Here is a 17,535-nt window from a genome sequence, read left to right as displayed (position 1 = left end):
AAAGAACGTTGCCGCCCCCGGGTGGATTCGAACCACCAACCTTTCGGTTAACAGTCGAACGCGCTAACCGGTTGCGCCACGAAGGCAGGTGATACCCGACTAATCTTGCCTCTTTTTTAACATTCAGCTTAACAAAATAAACGGACTAAAGAATTAAAACAATTCTTGTCGATAACAATTAAAAGTTGCGCCAGTTAAATTTGGTAGTAATTAGAAGAAGAAAAAAGAACGTTGCCGCCCCCGGGTGGATTCGAACCACCAACCTTTCGGTTAACAGCCGAACGCGCTAACCGGTTGCGCCACGAAGGCAGGTGATACCCGACTAATCTTGCCTCTTTTTTAACATTCAACTTAACAAAATAAACGGACTAAAGAATTAAAACAATTCTTGTCGATATCATTAAAAGTCGCGCCAGTTAAATTTGGTAGTAATTAGAAGAAGAAAAAAGAACGTTGCCGCCCCCGGGTGGATTCGAACCACCAACCTTTCGGTTAACAGCCGAACGCGCTAACCGGTTGCGCCACGAAGGCAGGTGATACCCGACTAATCTTGCCTCTTGTTTAACATTCAGCTTAACAAAATAAACGGACTAAAGAATTAAAACAATTCTTGTCGATAACAATTAAAAGTCGCGCCAGTTAAATTTGGTAGTAATTAGAAGAAGATACAAGAACGTTGCCGCCCCCGGGTGGATTCGAACCACCAACCTTTCGGTTAACAGCCGAACGCGCTAACCGGTTGCGCCACGAAGGCAGGTGATACCCGACTAATCTTGCCTCTTTTTTAACATTCAGCTTAACAAAATAAACGGACTAAAGAATTAAAACAATTCTTGTCGATAACAATTAAAAGTCGCGCCAGTTAAATTTGGTAGTAATTAGAAGAAGAAAAAAGAACGTTGCCGCCCCCGGGTGGATTCGAACCACCAACCTTTCGGTTAACAGCCGAACGCGCTAACCGGTTGCGCCACGAAGGCAGGTGATACCCGACTAATCTTGCCTCTTTTTTAACATTCAGCTTAACAAAATAAACGGACTAAAGAATTAAAACAATTCTTGTCGATAACAATTAAAAGTCGCGCCAGTTAAATTTGGTAGTAATTAGAAGAAGAAAAAAGAACGTTGCCGCCCCCGGGTAGATTCGAACCACCAACCTTTCGGTTAACAGCCGAACGCGCTAACCGGTTGCGCCAGGAAGGCAGGTGATACCCGACTAATCTTGCCTCTTTTTTAACATTCAACTTAACAAAATAAACGGACTAAAGAATTAAAACAATTCTTGTCGATAACAATTAAAAGTCGCGCCAGTTAAATTTGGTAGTAATTAGAAGAAGAAAAAAGAACGTTGCCGCCCCCGGGTGGATTCGAACCACCAACCTTTCGGTTCACAGCCGAACGCGCTAACCGGTTGCGCCACGAAGGCAGGTGATATCCGACTAATCTTGCCTCTTTGTTTACATTCAGCTTAACAAAATAAACGGACTAAAGAATTAAAACAATTCTTGTCGATAACAATTAAAAGTCGCGCCAGTTAAATTTGGTAGTAATTAGAAGAAGAAAAAAGAACGTTGCCGCCCCCGGGTGGATTCGAACCACCAACCTTTCGGTTAACAGCCGAACGCGCTAACCGGTTGCGCGACGAAGGCAGGTGATACCCGACTAATCTTGCCTCTTTTTTAACATTCAACTTAACAAAATAAACGGACTACAGAATTAAAACAATTCTTGTCGATATCATTAAAAGTCGCGCCAGTTAAATTTGGTAGTAATTAGAAGAAGAAAAAAGAACGTTGCCGCCCCCGGGTGGATTCGAACCACCAACCTTTCGGTTAACAGCCGAACGCGCTAACCGGCTGCGCCACGAAGGCAGGTGATACCCGACTAATCTTGCCTCTTTTTTAACATTCAGCTTAACAAAATAAACGGACTAAAGAATTAAAACAATTCTTGTCGATATCATTAAAAGTCGCGCCAGTTAAATTTGGTAGTAATTAGAAGAAGAAAAAAGAACGTTGCCGCCCCCGGGTGGATTCGAACCACCAACCTTTCGGTTAACAGCCGAACGCGCTAACCGGTTGCGCCACGAAGGCAGGTGATACCCGACTAATCTTGCCTCTTTTTTAACATTCAACTTAACAAAATAAACGGACTAAAGAATTAAAACAATTCTTGTCGATATCATTAAAAGTCGCGCCAGTTAAATTTGGTAGTAATTAGCTAACAGCCGAACGCGCTAACCGGTTGCGTCACGAACCAGGTGATACCCGACTAATCTTGCGTCGTTTTTAACATTCAGCTTAACAAACAAAAACAAACTAAAGAATTAAAACAATTATTGTGGATAACAATTAAAAGTCGCGCCAGTTTAATTTGATGGTAATTAGAAGAAAAAAGAAAGTTGCTGCCCCCGGGTTGAATCGAACCACCAACCTTTCGGTTAACAGCCGAACGCTCTAACCGGTTGCGCCACGAAGGCAGGTGATACCCGACTAATCTTGCGTCGTTTTGAACATTCAGCTTAACAAACAAAAACAAACTAAAGAATTAAAACAATTATTGTGGATAACAATTAAAAGTCGCGCCAGTTTAATTTGATGGTAATTAGAAGAAAAAAGAAAGTTGCTGCCACCGGGTTGAATCGAACCACCAACCTTTCGGTTAACAGCCGAACGCGCTAACCGGTTGCGCCACGAAGGCAGGTGATACCCGACTAATCTTGCCTCTTTTTTAACATTCAGCTTAACAAAATAAACGGACTAAAGAATTAAAACAATTCTTGTCGATAACAATTAAAAGTCGCGCCAGTTAAATTTGGTAGTAATTAGAAGAAGAAAAAAGAACGTTGCCGCCCCCGGGTGGATTCGAACCACCAACCTTTCGGTTAACAGCCGAACGCGCTAACCGGTTGCTCCACGAAGGCAGGTGATACCCGACTAATCTTGCCTCTTTTTTAACATTCAGCTTAACAAAATAAACGGACTAAAGAATTAAAACAATTCTTGTCGATAACAATTAAAAGTCGCGCCAGTTAAATTTGGTAGTAATTAGAAGAAGAAAAAAGAACGTTGCCGCCCCCGGGTGGATTCGAACCACCAACCTTTCGGTTAACAGCCGAACGCGCTAACCGGTTGCTCCACGAAGGCAGGTGATACTCGACTAATCTTACCTCTTTTTTAACATTCAGCTTAACAAAATAAACGGACTAAAGAATTAAAACAATTCTTGTCGATAACAATTAAAAGTCGCGCCACTAAAATTTGGTAGTAATTAGAAGAAGAAAAAAGAACGTTGCAACCCCCGGGTGGATTCGAACCACCAACCTTTCGGTTAACAGCCGAACGCAATAACCGGTTGCGCCACGAAGGCAGGTGATACCCGACTAATCTTGCCTCTTTTTTAACATTCAGCTTAACAAAATAAACGGACTAAAGAATTAAAACAATTCTTGTCGATATCATTAAAAGTCGCGCCAGTTAAATTTGGTAGTAATTAGAAGAAGAAAAAAGAACGTTGCCGCCCCCGGGTGGATTCGAACCACCAACCTTTCGGTTAACAGCCGAACGCGCTAACCGGTTGCGCCACGAAGGCAGGTGATACCCGACTAATCTTGCCTCTTTTTTAACATTTAACTTAACAAAATAAACGGACTAAAGAATTAAAACAATTCTTGTCGATAACAATTAAAAGTCGCGCCAGTTAAATTTGGTAGTAATTAGAAGAAGAAAAAAGAACGTTGCCGCCCCCGGGTGGATTCGAACCACCAACCTTTCGGTTAACAGCCGAACGCGCTAACCGGTCGCGCCACGAAGACAGGTGATACCCGACTAATCTTGCCTCTTTTTTAACATTCAACTTAACAAAATAAACGGACTAAAGAATTAAAACAATTCTTGTCGATAACGATTAAAAGTCGCGCCAGTTAAATTTGGTAGTAATTAGAAGAAGAAGAAAGAACGTTGCCGCCCCCGGGTCGATTCGATCCACCAACCTTTCGGTTAACAGCCGAACACGCTAACCGGTTGCGCCACGAAGGCAGGTGATACCCGACTAATCTTGCCTCTTTTTTAACATTCAACTTAACAAAATAAACGGACTAAAGAATTAAAACAATTCTTGTCGATAACAATTAAAAGTCGCGCCAGTTAAATTTGGTAGTAATTAGAAGAAGAAAAAAGAACGTTGCCGCCCCCGGGTGGATTCGAACCACCAACCTTTCGGTTAACAGCCGAACGCGCTAACCGGTTGCGCCACGAAGGCAGGTGATATCCGACTAATCTTGCCTCTTTTTTTACATTCAGCTTAACAAAATAAACGGACTAAAGAATTAAAACAATTCTTGTCAATAACGATTAAAAGTCGCGCCAGTTAAATTTGGTAGTAATTAGAAGAAGAAAAAAGAACGTTGCCGCCCCCGGGTGGATTCGATCCACCAACCTTTCGGTTAACAGCCGAACGCGCTAACCGGTTGCGCCACGAAGGTAGGTGATACCCGACTAATCTTGCCTCTTTTTTAACATTCAGCTTAACAAAATAAACGGACTAAAGAATTAAAACAATTCTTGTCGATAACAATTAAAAGTCGCGCCAGTTAACTTTGGTAGTAATTAGAAGAAGAAAAAAGAACGTTGCCGCCCCCGGGTGGATTCGAACCACCAACCTTTCGGTTAACAGCCGAACGCGCTAACCGGTTGCGCCACGAAGGCAGGTGATACCCGACTAATCTTGCCTCTTTTTTAACATTCAGCTTAACAAAATAAACGGACTAAAGAATTAAAACAATTCTTGTCGATAACAATTAAAAGTCGCGCCAGTTAAATTTGGTAGTAATTAGAAGAAGAAAAAAGAACGTTGCCGCCCCCGGGTGGATTCGAACCACCAACCTTTCGGTTAACAGCCGAACGCGCTAACCGGTTGCGCCACGAAGGCAGGTGATACCCGACTAATCTTGCCTCTATTTTAACATTCAGCTTAACAAAATAAACGGACTAAAGAATTAAAACAATTCTTGTCGATAACAATTAAAAGTCGCGCCAGTTAAATTTGGTAGTAATTAGAAGAAGAAAAAAGAACGTTGCCGCCCCCGGGTGGATTCGAACCACCAACCTTTCGGTTAACAGCCGAACGCGCTAACCGGTTGCGCCACGAAGGCAGGTGATACCCGACTAATCTTGCCTCTTTTTTAACATTCAACTTAACAAAATAAACGGACTAAAGAATTAAAACAATTCTTGTCGATAACAATTAAAAGTCGCGCCACTTAAATTTGGTAGTAATTAGAAGAAGAAAAAAGAACGTTGCCGCCCCCGGGTGGATTCGAACCACCAACCTTTCGGTTAACAGTCGAACGCGCTAACCGGTTGCGCCACGAAGGCAGGTGATACCCGACTAATCTTGCCTCTTTTTTAACATTCAGCTTAACAAAATAAACGGACTAAAGAATTAAAACAATTCTTGTCGATAACAATTAAAAGTCGCGCCAGTTAAATTTGGTAGTAATTAGAAGAAGAAAAAAGAACGTTGCCGCCCCCGGGTGGATTCGAACCACCAACCTTTCGGTTAACAGCCGAACGCGCTAACCGGTTGCGCCACGAAGGCAGGTGATACCCGACTAATCTTGCCTCTTGTTTAACATTCAGCTTAACAAAATAAACGGACTAAAGAATTAAAACAATTCTTGTCGATAACAATTAAAAGTCGCGCCAGTTAAATTTGGTAGTAATTAGAAGAAGATACAAGAACGTTGCCGCCCCCGGGTGGATTCGAACCACCAACCTTTCGGTTAACAGCCGAACGCGCTAACCGGTTGCGCCACGAAGGCAGGTGATACCCGACTAATCTTGCCTCTTTTTTAACATTCAGCTTAACAAAATAAACGGACTAAAGAATTAAAACAATTCTTGTCGATAACAATTAAAAGTCGCGCCAGTTAAATTTGGTAGTAATTAGAAGAAGAAAAAAGAACGTTGCCGCCCCCGGGTGGATTCGAACCACCAACCTTTCGGTTAACAGCCGAACGCGCTAACCGGTTGCGCCACGAAGGCAGGTGATACCCGACTAATCTTGCCTCTTTTTTAACATTCAACTTAACAAAATAAACGGACTAAAGAATTAAAACAATTCTTGTCGATATCATTAAAAGTCGCGCCAGTTAAATTTGGTAGTAATTAGAAGAAGAAAAAAGAACGTTGCCGCCCCCGGGTTGATTCGAACCACCAACCTTTCGGTTAACATCCGAACGCGCTAACCGGTTGCGCCACGAATGCAGGTGATACCCGACTAATCTTGCCTCTTTTTTAACATTCAACTTAACAAAATAAACGGACTAAAGAATTAAAACAATTCTTGTCGATATCATTAAAAGTCGCGCCAGTTAAATTTGGTAGTAATTAGAAGAAGAAAAAAGAACGTTGCCGCCCCCGGGTGGATTCGAACCACCAACCTTTCGGTTAACAGCCGAACGCGCTAACCGGTTGCGCGACGAAGGCAGGTGATACCCGACTAATCTTGCCTCTTTTTTAACATTCAACTTAACAAAATAAACGGACTACAGAATTAAAACAATTCTTGTCGATATCATTAAAAGTCGCGCCAGTTAAATTTGGTAGTAATTAGAAGAAGAAAAAAGAACGTTGCCGCCCCCGGGTGGATTCGAACCACCAACCTTTCGGTTAACAGCCGAACGCGCTAACCGGCTGCGCCACGAAGGCAGGTGATACCCGACTAATCTTGCCTCTTTTTTAACATTCAGCTTAACAAAATAAACGGACTAAAGAATTAAAACAATTCTTGTCGATATCATTAAAAGTCGCGCCAGTTAAATTTGGTAGTAATTAGAAGAAGAAAAAAGAACGTTGCCGCCCCCGGGTGGATTCGAACCACCAACCTTTCGGTTAACAGCCGAACGCGCTAACCGGTTGCGCCACGAAGGCAGGTGATACCCGACTAATCTTGCCTCTTTTTTAACATTCAACTTAACAAAATAAACGGACTAAAGAATTAAAACAATTCTTGTCGATATCATTAAAAGTCGCGCCAGTTAAATTTGGTAGTAATTAGAAGAAGAAAAAAGAACGTTGCCGCCCCCGGGTGGATTCGAACCACCAACCTTTCGGTTAACGGCCGAACGCGCTAACCGGTTGCGCCACGAAGGCAGGTGATACCCGACTAATCTTGCCTCTTTTTTAACATTCAGCTTAACAAAATAAACGGACTAAAGAATTAAAACAATTCTTGTCGATATCATTAAAAGTCGCGCCAGTTAAATTTGGTAGTAATTAGAAGAAGAAAAAAGAACGTTGCCGCCCCCGGGTGGATTCGAACCACCAACCTTTCGGTTAACAGCCGAACGCGCTAACCGGTTGCGCCACGAAGGCAGGTGATACCCGACTAATCTTGCCTCTTTTTTAACATTCAACTTAACAAAATAAACGGACTAAAGAATTAAAACAATTCTTGTCGATAACAATTAAAAGTCGCGCCAGTTAAATTTGGTAGTAATTAGAAGAAGAAAAAAGAACGTTGCCGCCCCCGGGTGGATTCGAATCACCAACCTTTCGGTTCACAGCCGAACGCGCTAACCGGTTGCGCCACGAAGGCAGGTGATACCCGACTAATCTTGCCTCTTTTTTAACATTCAGCTTAACAAAATAAACGGACTAAAGAATTAAAACAATTCTTGTCGATAACAATTAAAAGTCGCGCCAGTTAACTTTGGTAGTAATTAGAAGAAGAAAAAAGAACGTTGCCGCCCCCGGGTGGATTCGAACCACCAACCTTTCGGTTAACAGCCGAACGCGCTAACCGGTTGCGCCACGAAGGCAGGTGATACCCGACTAATCTTGCCTCTTTTTTAACATTCAGCTTAACAAAATAAACGGACTAAAGAATTAAAACAATTCTTGTCGATAACAATTAAAAGTCGCGCCAGTTAAATTTGGTAGTAATTAGAAGAAGAAAAAAGAACGTTGCCGCCCCCGGGTGGATTCGAACCACCAACCTTTCGGTTAACAGCCGAACGCGCTAACCGGTTGCGCCACGAAGGCAGGTGATACCCGACTAATCTTGCCTCTTTTTTAACATTCAGCTTAACAAAATAAACGGACTAAAGAATTAAAACAATTCTTGTCGATAACGATTAAAAGTCGCGCCAGTTAAATTTGGTAGTAATTAGAAGAAGAAAAAAGAACGTTGCCGCCCCCGGGTGGATTCGATCCACCAACCTTTCGGTTAACAGCCGAACGCGCTAACCGGTTGCACCACGAAGGCAGGTGATACCCGACTAATCTTGCCTCTTTTTTAACATTCAGCTTAACAAAATAAACGGACTAAAGAATTAAAACAATTCTTGTCGATAACAATTAAAAGTCGCGCCAGTTAACTTTGGTAGTAATTAGAAGAAGAAAAAAGAACGTTGCCGCCCCCGGGTGGATTCGAACCACCAACCTTTCAGTTAACAGCCGAACGCGCTAACCGGTTGCGCCACGAAGGCAGGTGATACCCGACTAATCTTGCCTCTTTTTTAACATTCAGCTTAACAAAATAAACGGACTAAAGAATTAAAACAATTCTTGTCGATAACAATTAAAAGTCGCGCCAGTTAAATTTGGTAGTAATTAGAAGAAGAAAAAAGAACGTTGCCGCCCCCGGGTGGATTCGAACCACCAACCTTTCGGTTAACAGCCGAACGCGCTAACCGGTTGCGCCACGAAGGCAGGTGATACCCGACTAATCTTGCCTCTTTTTTAACATTCAGCTTAACAAAATAAACGGACTAAAGAATTAAAACAATTCTTGTCGATAACAATTAAAAGTCGCGCCAGTTAAATTTGGTAGTAATTAGAAGAAGAAAAAAGAACGTTGCCGCCCCCGGGTGGATTCGAACCACCAACCTTTCGGTTAACAGCCGAACGCGCTAACCGGTTGCGCCACGAAGGCAGGTGATATCCGACTAATCTTGCCTCTTTGTTTACATTCAGCTTAACAAAATAAACGGACTAAAGAATTAAAACAATTCTTGTCGATAACAATTAAAAGTCGCGCCAGTTAAATTTGGTAGTAATTAGAAGAAGAAAAAAGAACGTTGCCGCCCCCGGGTGGATTCGAACCACCAACCTTTCGGTTAACAGCCGAACGCGCTAACCGGTTGCGCCACGAAGACAGGTGATACCCGACTAATCTTGCCTCTTTTTTAACATTCAACTTAACAAAATAAACGGACTAAAGAATTAAAACAATTCTTGTCGATAACGATTAAAAGTCGCGCCAGTTAAATTTGGTAGTAATTAGAAGAAGAAAAAAGAACGTTGCCGCCCCCGGGTCGATTCGATCCACCAACCTTTCGGTTAACAGCCGAACACGCTAACCGGTTGCGCCACGAAGGCAGGTGATACCCGACTAATCTTGCCTCTATTTTAACATTCAGCTTAACAAAATAAACGGACTAAAGAATTAAAACAATTCTTGTCGATAACAATTAAAAGTCGCGCCACTTAAATTTGGTAGTAATTAGAAGAAGAAAAAAGAACGTTGCCGCCCCCGGGTGGATTCGAACCACCAACCTTTCGGTTAACAGCCGAACGCGCTAACCGGTTGCGCCACGAAGGCAGGTGATACCCGACTAATCTTGCCTTTTTGTTTAACATTCAACTTAACAAAATAAACGGACTACAGAATTAAAACAATTCTTGTCGATATCATTAAAAGTCGCGCCAGTTAAATTTGGTAGTAATTAGAAGAAGAAAAAAGAACGTTGCCGCCCCCGGGTGGATTCGAACCACCAACCTTTCGGTTAACAGCCGAACGCGCTAACCGGTCGCGCCACGAAGACAGGTGATACCCGACTAATCTTGCCTCTTTTTTAACATTCAACTTAACAAAATAAACGGACTAAAGAATTAAAACAATTCTTGTCGATAACGATTAAAAGTCGCGCCAGTTAAATTTGGTAGTAATTAGAAGAAGAAAAAAGAACGTTGCCGCCCCCGGGTCGATTCGATCCACCAACCTTTCGGTTAACAGCCGAACACGCTAACCGGTTGCGCCACGAAGGCAGGTGATACCCGACTAATCTTGCCTCTTTTTTAACATTCAACTTAACAAAATAAACGGACTAAAGAATTAAAACAATTCTTGTCGATAACAATTAAAAGTCGCGCCAGTTAAATTTGGTAGTAATTAGAAGAAGAAAAAAGAACGTTGCCGCCCCCGGGTGGATTCGAACCACCAACCTTTCGGTTAACAGCCGAACGCGCTAACCGGTTGCGCCACGAAGGCAGGTGATATCCGACTAATCTTGCCTCTTTTTTTACATTCAGCTTAACAAAATAAACGGACTAAAGAATTAAAACAATTCTTGTCGATATCATTAAAAGTCGCGCCAGTTAAATTTGGTAGTAATTAGAAGAAGAAAAAAGAACGTCGCCGCCCCCGGGTGGATTCGAACCACCAACCTTTCGGTTAACAGCCGAACGCGCTAACCGGTTGCGCCACGAAGGCAGGTGATACCCGACTAATCTTGCCTCTTTGTTAACATTCAGCTTAACAAAATAAACGGACTAAAGAATTAAAACAATTCTTGTCGATAACAATTAAAAGTCGCGCCAGTTAAATTTGGAAGTAATTAGAGGAAGAAAAAAGAACGTTGCCGCCCCCGGGTGGATTCGAACCACCAACCTTTCGGTTAACAGCCGAACGCGCTAACCGGTTGCGCCACGAAGGCAGGTGATACCCGACTAATCTTGCCTCTTTTTTAACATTCAACTTAACAAAATAAACGGACTAAAGAATTAAAACAATTCTTGTCGATATCATTAAAAGTCGCGCCAGTTAAATTTGGTAGTAATTAGAAGAAGAAAAAAGAACGTTGCCGCCCCCGGGTGGATTCGAACCACCAACCTTTCGGTTAACAGCCGAACGCGCTAACCGGTTGCGCCACGAAGGCAGGTGATACCCGACTAATCTTGCCTCTTTGTTAACATTCAGCTTAACAAAGTAAACGGACTAAAGAATTAAAACAATTCTTGTCGATAACAATTAAAAGTCGCGCCAGTTAAATTTGGTAGTAATTAGAAGAAGAAAAAAGAACGTTGCCGCCCCCGGGTTGATTCGAACCACCAACCTTTCGGTTAACAGCCGAACGCGCTAACCGGTTGCGCCACGAAGGCAGGTGATACCCGACTAATCTTGCCTCTTTTTTAACATTCAACTTAACAAAATAAACGGACTAAAGAATTAAAACAATTCTTGTCGATAACAATTAAAAGTCGCGCCACTTAAATTTGGTAGTAATTAGAAGAAGAAAAAAGAACGTTGCCGCCCCCGGGTGGATTCGAACCACCAACCTTTCGGTTAACAGTCGAACGCGCTAACCGGTTGCGCCACGAAGGCAGGTGATACCCGACTAATCTTGCCTCTTTTTTAACATTCAGCTTAACAAAATAAACAGACTAAAGAATTAAAACAATTCTTGTCGATAACAATTAAAAGTCGCGCCAGTTAAATTTGGTAGTAATTAGAAGAAGAAAAAAGAACGTTGCCGCCCCCGGGTGGATTCGAACCACCAACCTTTCGGTTAACAGCCGAACGCGCTAACCGGTTGCGCCACGAAGGCAGGTGATACCCGACTAATCTTGCCTCTTGTTTAACATTCAGCTTAACAAAATAAACGGACTAAAGAATTAAAACAATTCTTGTCGATAACAATTAAAAGTCGCGCCAGTTAAATTTGGTAGTAATTAGAAGAAGATACAAGAACGTTGCCGCCCCCGGGTGGATTCGAACCACCAACCTTTCGGTTAACAGCCGAACGCGCTAACCGGTTGCGCCACGAAGGCAGGTGATACCCGACTAATCTTGCCTCTTTTTTAACATTCAGCTTAACTAAATAAACGGACTAAAGAATTAAAACAATTCTTGTCGATAACAATTAAAAGTCGCGCCAGTTAAATTTGGTAGTAATTAGAAGAAGAAAAAAGAACGTTGCCGCCCCCGGGTGGATTCGAACCACCAACCTTTCGGTTAACAGCCGAACGCGCTAACCGGTTGCGCCACGAAGGCAGGTGATACCCGACTAATCTTGCCTCTTTTTTAACATTCAACTTAACAAAATAAACGGACTAAAGAATTAAAACAATTCTTGTCGATATCATTAAAAGTCGCGCCAGTTAAATTTGGTAGTAATTAGAAGAAGAAAAAAGAACGTTGCCGCCCCCGGGTTGATTCGAACCACCAACCTTTCGGTTAACATCCGAACGCGCTAACCGGTTGCGCCACGAATGCAGGTGATACCCGACTAATCTTGCCTCTTTTTTAACATTCAACTTAACAAAATAAACGGACTAAAGAATTAAAACAATTCTTGTCGATATCATTAAAAGTCGCGCCAGTTAAATTTGGTAGTAATTAGAAGAAGAAAAAAGAACGTTGCCGCCCCCGGGTGGATTCGAACCACCAACCTTTCGGTTAACAGCCGAACGCGCTAACCGGTTGCGCCACGAAGGCAGGTGATACCCGACTAATCTTGCCTCTTTTTTAACATTCAACTTAACAAAATAAACGGACTAAAGAATTAAAACAATTCTTGTCGATATCATTAAAAGTCGCGCCAGTTAAATTTGGTAGTAATTAGAAGAAGAAAAAAGAACGTTGCCGCCCCCGGGTGGATTCGAACCACCAACCTTTCGGTTAACAGTCGAACGCGCTAACCGGTTGCGCCACGAAGGCAGGTGATACCCGACTAATCTTGCCTCTTTTTTAACATTCAGCTTAACAAAATAAACGGACTAAAGAATTAAAACAATTCTTGTCGATAACAATTAAAAGTTGCGCCAGTTAAATTTGGTAGTAATTAGAAGAAGAAAAAAGAACGTTGCCGCCCCCGGGTGGATTCGAACCACCAACCTTTCGGTTAACAGCCGAACGCGCTAACCGGTTGCGCCACGAAGGCAGGTGATACCCGACTAATCTTGCCTCTTGTTTAACATTCAGCTTAACAAAATAAACGGACTAAAGAATTAAAACAATTCTTGTCGATAACAATTAAAAGTCGCGCCAGTTAAATTTGGTAGTAATTAGAAGAAGATACAAGAACGTTGCCGCCCCCGGGTGGATTCGAACCACCAACCTTTCGGTTAACAGCCGAACGCGCTAACCGGTTGCGCCACGAAGGCAGGTGATACCCGACTAATCTTGCCTCTTTGTTAACATTCAGCTTAACAAAATAAACGGACTAAAGAATTAAAACAATTCTTGTCGATAACAATTAAAAGTCGCGCCAGTTAAATTTGGTAGTAATTAGAAGAAGAAAAAAGAACGTTGCCGCCCCCGGGTGGATTCGAACCACCAACCTTTCGGTTAACAGCCGAACGCGCTAACCGGTTGCGCCACGAAGGCAGGTGATACCCGACTAATCTTGCCTCTTTTTTAACATTCAGCTTAACAAAATAAACGGACTAAAGAATTAAAACAATTCTTGTCGATAACAATTAAAAGTCGCGCCAGTTAAATTTGGTAGTAATTAGAAGAAGAAAAAAGAACGTTGCCGCCCCCGGGTAGATTCGAACCACCAACCTTTCGGTTAACAGCCGAACGCGCTAACCGGTTGCGCCACGAAGGCAGGTGATACCCGACTAATCTTGCCTCTTTTTTAACATTCAACTTAACAAAATAAACGGACTAAAGAATTAAAACAATTCTTGTCGATAACAATTAAAAGTCGCGCCAGTTAAATTTGGTAGTAATTAGAAGAAGAAAAAAGAACGTTGCCGCCCCCGGGTGGATTCGAACCACCAACCTTTCGGTTAACAGCCGAACGCGCTAACCGGTTGCGCCACGAAGGCAGGTGATACCCGACTAATCTGGCCTCTTTGTTAACATTCAGCTTAACAAAATAAACGGACTAAAGAATTAAAACAATTCTTGTCGATAACAATTAAAAGTCGCGCCAGTTAAATTTGGTAGTAATTAGAAGAAGAAAAAAGAACGTTGCCGCCCCCGGGTGGATTCGAACCACCAACCTTTCGGTTAACAGCCGAACGCGCTAACCGGTTGCGCCACGAAGGCAGGTGATACCCGACTAATCTTGCCTCTTTTTTAACATTCAGCTTAACAAAATAAACGGACTAAAGAATTAAAACAATTCTTGTCGATAACAATTAAAAGTCGCGCCAGTTAAATTTGGTAGTAATTAGAAGAAGAAAAAAGAACGTTGCCGCCCCCGGGTAGATTCGAACCACCAACCTTTCGGTTAACAGCCGAACGCGCTAACCGGTTGCGCCACGAAGGCAGGTGATACCCGACTAATCTTGCCTCTTGTTTAACATTCAACTTAACAAAATAAACGGACTAAAGAATTAAAACAATTCTTGTCGATATCATTAAAAGTCGCGCCAGTTAAATTTGGTAGTAATTAGAAGAAGAAAAAAGAACGTTGCCGCCCCCGGGTGGATTCGAACCACCAACCTTTCGGTTAACAGCCGAACGCGCCAACCGGTTGCGCCACGAAGGCAGGTGATACCCGACTAATCTTGCCTCTTTGTTAACATTCAGCTTAACAAAATAAACGGACTAAAGAATTAAAACAATTCTTGTCGATAACAATTAAAAGTCGCGCCAGTTAAATTTGGTAGTAATTAGAAGAAGAAAAAAGAACGTTGCCGCCCCCGGGTGGATTCGAACCACCAACCTTTCGGTTAACAGACGAACGCGCTAACCGGTTGCGCCACGAAGGCAGGTGATACCCGACTAATCTTGCCTCTTTTTTAACATTCAACTTAACAAAATAAACGGACTAAAGAATTAAAACAATTCTTGTCGATATCATTAAAAGTCGCGCCAGTTAAATTTGGTAGTAATTAGAAGAAGAAAAAAGAACGTTGCCGCCCCCGGGTGGATTCGAACCACCAACCTTTCGGTTAACAGCCGAACGCGCTAACCGGTTGCGCCACGAAGGCAGGTGATACCCGACTAATCTTGCCTCTTTTTTAACATTCAGCTTAACAAAATAAACGGACTAAAGAATTAAAACAATTCTTGTCGATAACAATTAAAAGTCGCGCCAGTTAAATTTGGTAGTAATTAGAAGAAGAAAAAAGAACGTTGCCGCCCCCGGGTGGATTCGAACCACCAACCTTTCGGTTAACAGCCGAACGCGCTAACCGGTTGCGCCACGAAGGCAGGTGATACCCGACTAATCTTGCCTCTTTTTTAACATTCAGCTTAACAAAATAAACGGACTAAAGAATTAAAACAATTCTTGTCGATAACAATTAAAAGTCGCGCCAGTTAAATTTGGTAGTAATTAGAAGAAGAAAAAAGAACGTTGCCGCCCCCGGGTGGATTCGAACACCCAACCTTTCGGTTAACAGCCGAACGCGCTAACCGGTTGCGCCACGAAGGCAGGTGATACCCGACTAATCTTGCCTCTTTTTTAACATTCAGCTTAACAAAATAAACGGACTAAAGAATTAAAACAATTCTTGTCGATAACAATTAAAAGTCGCGCCAGTTAAATTTGGTAGTAATTAGAAGAAGAAAAAAGAACGTTGCCGCCCCCGGGTGGATTCGAACCACCAACCTTTCGGTTAACAGCCGAACGCGCTAACCGGTTGCGCCACGAAGGCAGGTGATACCCGAATAATCTTGCCTCTTTTTTAACATTCAGCTTAACAAAATAAACGGACTAAAGAATTAAAACAATTCTTGTCGATAACAATTAAAAGTCGCGCCAGTTAAATTTGGTAGTAATTAGAAGAAGAAAAAAGAACGTTGCCGCCCCCGGGTGGATTCGAACCACCAACCTTTCGGTTAACAGCCGAACGCGCTAACCGGTTGCGCCACGAAGGCAGGTGATACCCGACTAATCTTGCCTCTTTTTTAACATTCAACTTAACAAAATAAACGGACTAAAGAATTAAAACAATTCTTGTCGATAACAATTAAAAGTCGCGCCAGTTAAATTTGGTAGTAATTAGAAGAAGAAAAAAGAACGTTGCCGCCCCCGGGTGGATTCGAACCACCAACCTTTCGGTTAACAGCCGAACGCGCTAACCGGTTGCGCCACGAAGGCAGGTGATACCCGACTAATCTTGCCTCTTTTTTAACATTCAGCTTAACAAAATAAACGGACTAAAGAATTAAAACAATTCTTGTCGATATCATTAAAAGTCGCGCCAGTTAAATTTGGTAGTAATTAGAAGAAAAAAGAACGTTGCCGCCCCCGGGTGGATTCGAACCACCAACCTTTCGGTTAACAGCCGAACGCGCTAACCGGTTGCGCCACGAAGGCAGGAGATACCCGACTAATCTTGCCTCGTTTTTAACATTCAGCTTAACAAAATATACGGACTAAAGAATTAAAACAATTCTTGTCGATATCATTAAATGTCGCGGCAGTTTAATTTGGTGGTAATTAGAATAAAAAAGAAAGTTGGCGCCCCCGGGTGGATTCGAACCACCAACCTTTCCGCCGACGGCTTAATGCGGTAACCGCTTGTGCCACGAAGGCCGATGATAACCAAATCATAATAGTTAAATAAAAATGAAGACCATTATAAACAATAAATGCGGAGCTGTATTTTTCCTCAGAAGGAAACAACATGGCTGACGAGAGCCTAACATTATTTACGTTTTACCATTAACTGGTCCCATTTATGTTGGGCTTGAAACCGACGGTACCAATGTTTCTCTGAACTTCTGTCCAAATATATATATATATATATATATATATATATATATATATATATATATATATATATATAAAAACATGACTAGTAAGATTGTTACTTTTGTCTTTGAGAAGTAGAGACACTTTTATTTATATTCACGTTTGTATTCAAGCTGTACAGACTGTGCAGTTGGCATTTTGGAATGTAAAAGGAGGGGTTCGTATTTTTTTATATCTAAATAGACTGTCGCAATCCTTTCTGTTTTCTCTTTGTTAGCCCCTAAATATAATCTCTTTTTTTTTTTCTCGCACCGTTCTGCATCTTGCGCATCTGATGTAGCAGTGGGCGCTTGCGTCTATTTCTGTCAACTATTTCAAACATGTTACCTGAACCTTTATCTACGAGAAACGCGCGTGTATGCTTCACACCCGAGCATTAGTTAATTTGATTATTCTGTTTTTTTTTTTTAATATAACATACAGCACGCCGTCCAGTGTTATTTGGTCATAAAATACTCTTAAATGTTATATTTTAATTTATGCAAATTTCGTATCTTATTAGTACGACATAATCTATCTATATATCTATAAAAGTGAGAATATGTGGGTGATGATACTTCTCAACCTATATATTTAACGAATTTTTAACTTTCAGACTTGAAATTTGGTATATAGAATATTCAGACATGTGGAAAACTTTTTAATCGGCTTTCACCCGGAAAAAGGACGGCTAAAGGGTCAAAATTAGCAAATTGGTACGCTGGCGTGGTCGGATTTTTATCTATCTGTCAACTGTTTCACGACTACGCATGCACGGTCGAGAAACATGACAGCTTCTATATGTTAAAAATAAGATTTTTTTAAAACACTTTTAA

The 17,535-nt window shown here is 41.9% G+C and overlaps 1 protein-coding gene and 71 non-coding genes across 73 annotated transcripts in view; 1 reads left to right on the top strand and 71 right to left on the bottom strand.

Annotated features, from left to right (window-relative positions):
- Positions 1-17,535, top strand: part of LOC145256219 (uncharacterized) — a 274,977-nt gene that overhangs the window by 84,641 nt on the left and 172,801 nt on the right. The window lies entirely within an intron of this gene.
- On the bottom strand, positions 13-86 carry Trnan-guu (transfer RNA asparagine (anticodon GUU)). Its single transcript has one exon. It is a non-coding gene; the product is annotated as a tRNA-Asn (tRNA).
- Trnan-guu (transfer RNA asparagine (anticodon GUU)) lies at positions 236-309 on the bottom strand. The gene has a single exon. It is a non-coding gene; the product is annotated as a tRNA-Asn (tRNA).
- Trnan-guu (transfer RNA asparagine (anticodon GUU)) lies at positions 458-531 on the bottom strand. Its single transcript has one exon. It is a non-coding gene; the product is annotated as a tRNA-Asn (tRNA).
- Positions 681-754, bottom strand: Trnan-guu (transfer RNA asparagine (anticodon GUU)). The gene has a single exon. It is a non-coding gene; the product is annotated as a tRNA-Asn (tRNA).
- Positions 904-977, bottom strand: Trnan-guu (transfer RNA asparagine (anticodon GUU)). Its single transcript has one exon. It is a non-coding gene; the product is annotated as a tRNA-Asn (tRNA).
- Trnan-guu (transfer RNA asparagine (anticodon GUU)) lies at positions 1,127-1,200 on the bottom strand. The gene has a single exon. It is a non-coding gene; the product is annotated as a tRNA-Asn (tRNA).
- Positions 1,350-1,423, bottom strand: Trnah-gug (transfer RNA histidin (anticodon GUG)). Its single transcript has one exon. It is a non-coding gene; the product is annotated as a tRNA-His (tRNA).
- Positions 1,573-1,646, bottom strand: Trnan-guu (transfer RNA asparagine (anticodon GUU)). The gene has a single exon. It is a non-coding gene; the product is annotated as a tRNA-Asn (tRNA).
- On the bottom strand, positions 1,795-1,868 carry Trnan-guu (transfer RNA asparagine (anticodon GUU)). The gene has a single exon. It is a non-coding gene; the product is annotated as a tRNA-Asn (tRNA).
- Trnan-guu (transfer RNA asparagine (anticodon GUU)) lies at positions 2,017-2,090 on the bottom strand. Its single transcript has one exon. It is a non-coding gene; the product is annotated as a tRNA-Asn (tRNA).
- Trnan-guu (transfer RNA asparagine (anticodon GUU)) lies at positions 2,403-2,476 on the bottom strand. The gene has a single exon. It is a non-coding gene; the product is annotated as a tRNA-Asn (tRNA).
- Trnan-guu (transfer RNA asparagine (anticodon GUU)) lies at positions 2,624-2,697 on the bottom strand. The gene has a single exon. It is a non-coding gene; the product is annotated as a tRNA-Asn (tRNA).
- On the bottom strand, positions 2,847-2,920 carry Trnan-guu (transfer RNA asparagine (anticodon GUU)). The gene has a single exon. It is a non-coding gene; the product is annotated as a tRNA-Asn (tRNA).
- Positions 3,070-3,143, bottom strand: Trnan-guu (transfer RNA asparagine (anticodon GUU)). Its single transcript has one exon. It is a non-coding gene; the product is annotated as a tRNA-Asn (tRNA).
- Positions 3,293-3,366, bottom strand: Trnan-guu (transfer RNA asparagine (anticodon GUU)). The gene has a single exon. It is a non-coding gene; the product is annotated as a tRNA-Asn (tRNA).
- Trnan-guu (transfer RNA asparagine (anticodon GUU)) lies at positions 3,515-3,588 on the bottom strand. Its single transcript has one exon. It is a non-coding gene; the product is annotated as a tRNA-Asn (tRNA).
- Positions 3,738-3,811, bottom strand: Trnan-guu (transfer RNA asparagine (anticodon GUU)). Its single transcript has one exon. It is a non-coding gene; the product is annotated as a tRNA-Asn (tRNA).
- Positions 3,961-4,034, bottom strand: Trnan-guu (transfer RNA asparagine (anticodon GUU)). The gene has a single exon. It is a non-coding gene; the product is annotated as a tRNA-Asn (tRNA).
- Positions 4,184-4,257, bottom strand: Trnan-guu (transfer RNA asparagine (anticodon GUU)). The gene has a single exon. It is a non-coding gene; the product is annotated as a tRNA-Asn (tRNA).
- On the bottom strand, positions 4,407-4,480 carry Trnan-guu (transfer RNA asparagine (anticodon GUU)). The gene has a single exon. It is a non-coding gene; the product is annotated as a tRNA-Asn (tRNA).
- Trnan-guu (transfer RNA asparagine (anticodon GUU)) lies at positions 4,630-4,703 on the bottom strand. Its single transcript has one exon. It is a non-coding gene; the product is annotated as a tRNA-Asn (tRNA).
- Positions 4,853-4,926, bottom strand: Trnan-guu (transfer RNA asparagine (anticodon GUU)). Its single transcript has one exon. It is a non-coding gene; the product is annotated as a tRNA-Asn (tRNA).
- On the bottom strand, positions 5,076-5,149 carry Trnan-guu (transfer RNA asparagine (anticodon GUU)). The gene has a single exon. It is a non-coding gene; the product is annotated as a tRNA-Asn (tRNA).
- Trnan-guu (transfer RNA asparagine (anticodon GUU)) lies at positions 5,299-5,372 on the bottom strand. Its single transcript has one exon. It is a non-coding gene; the product is annotated as a tRNA-Asn (tRNA).
- On the bottom strand, positions 5,522-5,595 carry Trnan-guu (transfer RNA asparagine (anticodon GUU)). The gene has a single exon. It is a non-coding gene; the product is annotated as a tRNA-Asn (tRNA).
- Positions 5,745-5,818, bottom strand: Trnan-guu (transfer RNA asparagine (anticodon GUU)). Its single transcript has one exon. It is a non-coding gene; the product is annotated as a tRNA-Asn (tRNA).
- Positions 5,968-6,041, bottom strand: Trnan-guu (transfer RNA asparagine (anticodon GUU)). The gene has a single exon. It is a non-coding gene; the product is annotated as a tRNA-Asn (tRNA).
- Trnan-guu (transfer RNA asparagine (anticodon GUU)) lies at positions 6,412-6,485 on the bottom strand. Its single transcript has one exon. It is a non-coding gene; the product is annotated as a tRNA-Asn (tRNA).
- On the bottom strand, positions 6,634-6,707 carry Trnan-guu (transfer RNA asparagine (anticodon GUU)). The gene has a single exon. It is a non-coding gene; the product is annotated as a tRNA-Asn (tRNA).
- Trnan-guu (transfer RNA asparagine (anticodon GUU)) lies at positions 6,856-6,929 on the bottom strand. The gene has a single exon. It is a non-coding gene; the product is annotated as a tRNA-Asn (tRNA).
- Trnan-guu (transfer RNA asparagine (anticodon GUU)) lies at positions 7,078-7,151 on the bottom strand. The gene has a single exon. It is a non-coding gene; the product is annotated as a tRNA-Asn (tRNA).
- Trnan-guu (transfer RNA asparagine (anticodon GUU)) lies at positions 7,300-7,373 on the bottom strand. The gene has a single exon. It is a non-coding gene; the product is annotated as a tRNA-Asn (tRNA).
- On the bottom strand, positions 7,523-7,596 carry Trnah-gug (transfer RNA histidin (anticodon GUG)). Its single transcript has one exon. It is a non-coding gene; the product is annotated as a tRNA-His (tRNA).
- Positions 7,746-7,819, bottom strand: Trnan-guu (transfer RNA asparagine (anticodon GUU)). Its single transcript has one exon. It is a non-coding gene; the product is annotated as a tRNA-Asn (tRNA).
- Positions 7,969-8,042, bottom strand: Trnan-guu (transfer RNA asparagine (anticodon GUU)). Its single transcript has one exon. It is a non-coding gene; the product is annotated as a tRNA-Asn (tRNA).
- On the bottom strand, positions 8,192-8,265 carry Trnan-guu (transfer RNA asparagine (anticodon GUU)). Its single transcript has one exon. It is a non-coding gene; the product is annotated as a tRNA-Asn (tRNA).
- Trnan-guu (transfer RNA asparagine (anticodon GUU)) lies at positions 8,415-8,488 on the bottom strand. Its single transcript has one exon. It is a non-coding gene; the product is annotated as a tRNA-Asn (tRNA).
- On the bottom strand, positions 8,638-8,711 carry Trnan-guu (transfer RNA asparagine (anticodon GUU)). The gene has a single exon. It is a non-coding gene; the product is annotated as a tRNA-Asn (tRNA).
- Positions 8,861-8,934, bottom strand: Trnan-guu (transfer RNA asparagine (anticodon GUU)). Its single transcript has one exon. It is a non-coding gene; the product is annotated as a tRNA-Asn (tRNA).
- Positions 9,084-9,157, bottom strand: Trnan-guu (transfer RNA asparagine (anticodon GUU)). The gene has a single exon. It is a non-coding gene; the product is annotated as a tRNA-Asn (tRNA).
- Positions 9,307-9,380, bottom strand: Trnan-guu (transfer RNA asparagine (anticodon GUU)). Its single transcript has one exon. It is a non-coding gene; the product is annotated as a tRNA-Asn (tRNA).
- On the bottom strand, positions 9,530-9,603 carry Trnan-guu (transfer RNA asparagine (anticodon GUU)). The gene has a single exon. It is a non-coding gene; the product is annotated as a tRNA-Asn (tRNA).
- Positions 9,753-9,826, bottom strand: Trnan-guu (transfer RNA asparagine (anticodon GUU)). The gene has a single exon. It is a non-coding gene; the product is annotated as a tRNA-Asn (tRNA).
- Trnan-guu (transfer RNA asparagine (anticodon GUU)) lies at positions 9,976-10,049 on the bottom strand. The gene has a single exon. It is a non-coding gene; the product is annotated as a tRNA-Asn (tRNA).
- Trnan-guu (transfer RNA asparagine (anticodon GUU)) lies at positions 10,199-10,272 on the bottom strand. Its single transcript has one exon. It is a non-coding gene; the product is annotated as a tRNA-Asn (tRNA).
- Positions 10,421-10,494, bottom strand: Trnan-guu (transfer RNA asparagine (anticodon GUU)). Its single transcript has one exon. It is a non-coding gene; the product is annotated as a tRNA-Asn (tRNA).
- Positions 10,644-10,717, bottom strand: Trnan-guu (transfer RNA asparagine (anticodon GUU)). Its single transcript has one exon. It is a non-coding gene; the product is annotated as a tRNA-Asn (tRNA).
- Trnan-guu (transfer RNA asparagine (anticodon GUU)) lies at positions 10,866-10,939 on the bottom strand. The gene has a single exon. It is a non-coding gene; the product is annotated as a tRNA-Asn (tRNA).
- On the bottom strand, positions 11,089-11,162 carry Trnan-guu (transfer RNA asparagine (anticodon GUU)). The gene has a single exon. It is a non-coding gene; the product is annotated as a tRNA-Asn (tRNA).
- Trnan-guu (transfer RNA asparagine (anticodon GUU)) lies at positions 11,312-11,385 on the bottom strand. Its single transcript has one exon. It is a non-coding gene; the product is annotated as a tRNA-Asn (tRNA).
- Positions 11,535-11,608, bottom strand: Trnan-guu (transfer RNA asparagine (anticodon GUU)). The gene has a single exon. It is a non-coding gene; the product is annotated as a tRNA-Asn (tRNA).
- On the bottom strand, positions 11,758-11,831 carry Trnan-guu (transfer RNA asparagine (anticodon GUU)). The gene has a single exon. It is a non-coding gene; the product is annotated as a tRNA-Asn (tRNA).
- Positions 11,981-12,054, bottom strand: Trnan-guu (transfer RNA asparagine (anticodon GUU)). Its single transcript has one exon. It is a non-coding gene; the product is annotated as a tRNA-Asn (tRNA).
- Trnan-guu (transfer RNA asparagine (anticodon GUU)) lies at positions 12,425-12,498 on the bottom strand. The gene has a single exon. It is a non-coding gene; the product is annotated as a tRNA-Asn (tRNA).
- Trnan-guu (transfer RNA asparagine (anticodon GUU)) lies at positions 12,647-12,720 on the bottom strand. The gene has a single exon. It is a non-coding gene; the product is annotated as a tRNA-Asn (tRNA).
- Trnan-guu (transfer RNA asparagine (anticodon GUU)) lies at positions 12,870-12,943 on the bottom strand. Its single transcript has one exon. It is a non-coding gene; the product is annotated as a tRNA-Asn (tRNA).
- On the bottom strand, positions 13,093-13,166 carry Trnan-guu (transfer RNA asparagine (anticodon GUU)). The gene has a single exon. It is a non-coding gene; the product is annotated as a tRNA-Asn (tRNA).
- Trnan-guu (transfer RNA asparagine (anticodon GUU)) lies at positions 13,316-13,389 on the bottom strand. Its single transcript has one exon. It is a non-coding gene; the product is annotated as a tRNA-Asn (tRNA).
- Trnan-guu (transfer RNA asparagine (anticodon GUU)) lies at positions 13,539-13,612 on the bottom strand. The gene has a single exon. It is a non-coding gene; the product is annotated as a tRNA-Asn (tRNA).
- On the bottom strand, positions 13,762-13,835 carry Trnan-guu (transfer RNA asparagine (anticodon GUU)). Its single transcript has one exon. It is a non-coding gene; the product is annotated as a tRNA-Asn (tRNA).
- Positions 13,985-14,058, bottom strand: Trnan-guu (transfer RNA asparagine (anticodon GUU)). Its single transcript has one exon. It is a non-coding gene; the product is annotated as a tRNA-Asn (tRNA).
- On the bottom strand, positions 14,208-14,281 carry Trnan-guu (transfer RNA asparagine (anticodon GUU)). Its single transcript has one exon. It is a non-coding gene; the product is annotated as a tRNA-Asn (tRNA).
- Trnan-guu (transfer RNA asparagine (anticodon GUU)) lies at positions 14,430-14,503 on the bottom strand. The gene has a single exon. It is a non-coding gene; the product is annotated as a tRNA-Asn (tRNA).
- Trnan-guu (transfer RNA asparagine (anticodon GUU)) lies at positions 14,653-14,726 on the bottom strand. Its single transcript has one exon. It is a non-coding gene; the product is annotated as a tRNA-Asn (tRNA).
- Positions 14,875-14,948, bottom strand: Trnan-guu (transfer RNA asparagine (anticodon GUU)). Its single transcript has one exon. It is a non-coding gene; the product is annotated as a tRNA-Asn (tRNA).
- Positions 15,098-15,171, bottom strand: Trnan-guu (transfer RNA asparagine (anticodon GUU)). Its single transcript has one exon. It is a non-coding gene; the product is annotated as a tRNA-Asn (tRNA).
- On the bottom strand, positions 15,321-15,394 carry Trnan-guu (transfer RNA asparagine (anticodon GUU)). Its single transcript has one exon. It is a non-coding gene; the product is annotated as a tRNA-Asn (tRNA).
- Positions 15,544-15,617, bottom strand: Trnan-guu (transfer RNA asparagine (anticodon GUU)). The gene has a single exon. It is a non-coding gene; the product is annotated as a tRNA-Asn (tRNA).
- Trnan-guu (transfer RNA asparagine (anticodon GUU)) lies at positions 15,767-15,840 on the bottom strand. Its single transcript has one exon. It is a non-coding gene; the product is annotated as a tRNA-Asn (tRNA).
- Trnan-guu (transfer RNA asparagine (anticodon GUU)) lies at positions 15,990-16,063 on the bottom strand. The gene has a single exon. It is a non-coding gene; the product is annotated as a tRNA-Asn (tRNA).
- On the bottom strand, positions 16,209-16,282 carry Trnan-guu (transfer RNA asparagine (anticodon GUU)). The gene has a single exon. It is a non-coding gene; the product is annotated as a tRNA-Asn (tRNA).

The sequence above is a fragment of the Euprymna scolopes genome, chromosome 32 (genome assembly GCF_053919585.1).
Source record: "Euprymna scolopes isolate OS-2025 chromosome 32, ASM5391958v1, whole genome shotgun sequence".
Classification (NCBI taxonomy): domain Eukaryota; kingdom Metazoa; phylum Mollusca; class Cephalopoda; order Sepiida; family Sepiolidae; genus Euprymna; species Euprymna scolopes.
The sequence above is the reverse complement of the archived record's forward strand: the minus strand, read 5'-3'. Positions and strand labels throughout refer to the sequence as shown.